Source organism: Phalangium opilio, unplaced genomic scaffold (assembly GCF_054372755.1).
Source record: "Phalangium opilio isolate 3A_F unplaced genomic scaffold, DU_Popi_V2 ptg000060l_1, whole genome shotgun sequence".
NCBI lineage: Eukaryota > Metazoa > Arthropoda > Arachnida > Opiliones > Phalangiidae > Phalangium > Phalangium opilio.
This window is the reverse complement of record NW_028324177.1, coordinates 7,464,874-7,468,617: the sequence shown is the minus strand read 5'-3', so window position 1 is coordinate 7,468,617 and position 3,744 is coordinate 7,464,874. Positions and strand designations below refer to the sequence as shown.

Genomic DNA, 3,744 nt, shown 5'->3' with positions numbered 1-3,744 from the left:
ACATGATCATGGTATGAACAAACTAACTTATATCAAAATAGCAAGTGATATTGTGCATTAATTTAGCAGAGCGTGGTTTCAATCCACGGACCTCTGGGTTATGGGCCCAGCACGCTTCCACTGCGCCACTCTGCTTACATCACCATTCATGAAAAACTAACTGATACCATAATAGCAAATGCTACTTTGCATTAACATAGCAGAGCGTGGTTTTGATCCACGGACCTTTGGGTTATGGGCCCAGCACGCTTCCACTGCGCCACTCTGCTTACATGATCATGGTATGAACAAACTAACTTATATCAAAATAGCAAGTGCTATTGTGCATTAATTTAGCAGAGCGTGGTTTCAATCCACGGACCTCTGGGTTATGGGCCCAGCACGCTTCCACTGCGCCACTCTGCTTACACAATCATGGTATGAACAAACTAACTTATATCAAAATAGTAAGTGATATTGTGCATTAATTTAGCAGAGCGTGGTTTCAATCCACGGACCTCTGGGTTATGGGCCCAGCACGCTTCCACTGCGACACTCTGCTTACATGATCATAGTATGAACAAACTAACTTATATCAAAATAGCAAGTGCTATTTTGCATTAATTTAGCAGAGCGTGGTTTCGATCCACGGACCTCTGGGTTATGGGACCAGCACGTTTCCACTGCGCCACTCTGCTTACATCACCATTATAGGAAAAACTAACTGATACCAAAATAGCAAATGCTACTTTGCATTAACATAGCAAAGAGTGGTTTCGATCCACGGACCTCTGGGTTATGGGCCCAGCACGCTTCCACTGCGCCACTCTGCTTACATCACCTTTATATGAAAAACTAACTGATACCAAAATAGCAAATGCTATTTTGCATTAATTTAGCAGAGCGTGGTTTCGATCCACGGACCTCTGGGTTATAGGCCCAGCACGCTTCCACTGCGCCACTCTGCTCACATCACCATTATATGAAAAACTAACTGATACCAAAAAAGCAAATGCTATTTGCATTAACATAGCAGAGCGTGGTTTCGATCCACGGACCTCTGGGTTATGGGACCAGCACGCTTCCACTGCGCCACTCTGCTTACATCACCATTATATGAAAAACTAACTGATACCATAATAGCAAATGCTACTTTGCATTAACATAGTGAAGCGTGGTTTTGATCCACGGACCTTTGGGTTATGGGCCCAGCACGCTTCCACTGCTCCACTCTGCTTACATGATCATGGTATGAACAAACTAACTTATATCAAAATAGCAAGTGCTATTGTGCATTAATTTAGCAGAGCGTGGTTTCAATCCACGGACCTCTGGGTTATGGTCCCAGCACGCTTCCACTGCGCCACTCTGCTTACATGATCGTGGTATGAACAAACTAACTTATATCAAAATAGCAAGTGATATTGTGCATTAATTTAGCAGAGCGTGGTTTCAATCCACGGACCTCTGGGTTATGGGCCCAGCACGCTTCCACTGCGACACTCTGCTTACATGATCATAGTATGAACAAACTAACTTATATCAAAATAGCAAGTGCTATTTTGCATTAATTTAGCAGAGCGTGGTTTCGATCCACGGACCTCTGGGTTATGGGACCAGCACGCTTCCACTGCGCCACTCTGCTTACATCACCATTATATGAAAAACTAACTGATACCAAAATAGCAAATGCTACTTTGCATTAACATAGCAAAGAGTGGTTTCGATCCACGGACCTCTGGGTTATGGGCCCAGCACGCTTCCACTGCGCCACTCTGCTTACATCACCATTATATGAAAAACTAACTGATACCAAAATAGCAAATGCTATTTTGCATTAATTTAGCAGAGCGTGGTTTCGATACACGGACCTCTGGGTTATGGGCCCAGCACGCTTCCACTGCGCCACTCTGCTTACATCACCATTATATGAAAATCTAACTGATACCAAAATAGCAAATGCTACTTTGCATTAACATAGCAGAGCGTGGTTTTGATCCACGGACCTTTGGGTTATGGGCCCAGCACGCTTCCACTGCGCCACTCTGCTTACATGATCATGGTATGAACAAACTAACTTATATCAAAATAGCAAGTGCTATTGTGCATTAATTTAGCAGAGCGTGGTTTCAATCCACGGACCTCTGGGTTATGGGCCCAGCACGCTTCCACTGCGCCACTCTGCTTACATGATCATGGTATGAACAAACTAACTTATATCAAAATAGCAAGTGATATTGTGCATTAATTTAGCAGAGCGTGGTTTCAATCCACGGACCTCTGGGTTATGGGCCCAGCACGCTTCCACTGCGCCACTCTGCTTACATCACCATTCATGAAAAACTAACTGATACCATAATAGCAAATGCTACTTTGCATTAACATAGCAGAGCGTGGTTTTGATCCACGGACCTTTGGGTTATGGGCCCAGCAGGCTTCCACTGCGACACTCTGCTTACATGATCATAGTATGAACAAACTAACTTATATCAAAATAGCAAGTGCTATTTTGCATTAATTTAGCAGAGCGTGGTTTCGATCCACGGACCTCTGGGTTATGGGACCAGCACGCTTCCACTGCGCCACTCTGCTTACATCACCATTATATGAAAAACTAACTGATACCAAAATAGCAAATGCTACTTTGCATTAGCATAGCAGAGCGTGGTTTCGATCCACGGACCTCTGGGTTATGGGCCCAGCACGCCTCCACTGTGCCACTCTGCTTACATCACCATTATATGAAAAACTAACTGATACCAAAATAGCAAATGCTACTTTGCATTATCATAGCAGAGCGTGCTTTCGATCCACGGACCTCTGGGTTATGGGCCCAGCACGCTTCCACTGCGCCACTCGGCTTACATGATCATGGTATGAACAAACTAATTTATATCAAAATAGCAAGTGCTATTGTGCATTAACATAGCAGAGCGTGGTTTCGATCCACGGACCTCTGGGTTATGGGCCCAGCACGCTTCCACTGTGCCACTCTGCTTACATCACCATTATATGAAAAACTAACTGATACCAAAATAGCAAATGCTACTTTGCATTAACATAGCAGAGCGTGGTTTTGATCCCCGGACCTCTGGGTTATGGGCCCAGCACGCTTCCACTGCGCCACTCGGCTTACATAATCATGGTATGAACAAACTAACTTATATCAAAATAGCAAGTGATATTGTGCATTAATTTAGCAGAGCGTGGTTTCAATCCACGGACCTCTGGGTTATGGGCCCAGCACGCTTCCACTGCGCCACTCTGCTTACATCACCATTATATGAAAAACTAACTGATACCAAAATAGCAAATGCTACTTTGCATTAACATAGCAAAGAGTGGTTTCGATCCACGGACCTCTGGGTTATGGGCCCAGCATGCCTCCACTGCGCCACTCGGCTTACATGATCATGGTATGAACAAACTAACTAATATCAAAATAGCAAGTGCTATTTTGCATTAATTTAGCAGAGCGTGGTTTCGATCCACGGACCTCTGGGTTATGGGCCCAGCACGCTTCCACTGCGCCACTCTGCTTACATCACCATTATATGAAAAACTAACTGATACCAAAATAGCAAATGCTACTTTGCATTAACATAGCAGAGCGTGGTTTCGATCCACGTACCTCTGGGTTATGGGCCCAGCACGCTTCCACTGCGCCACTCTGCTTACATGACCATTATATGAAAAACTAACTGATACCAAAATAGCAAATGCTACTTTGCATTAACATAGCAGAGCGTGGTTTCGATCCACGGA

General features: G+C 44.3%; 1 non-coding gene across 1 annotated transcript; it reads right to left on the bottom strand.

Annotated features, from left to right (window-relative positions):
- Positions 1-875: 875 nt before the first annotated feature.
- On the bottom strand, positions 876-947 carry TRNAI-UAU (transfer RNA isoleucine (anticodon UAU)). Its single transcript has one exon. It is a non-coding gene; the product is annotated as a tRNA-Ile (tRNA).
- Between the last annotated feature and the right edge of the window lie 2,797 nt (positions 948-3,744).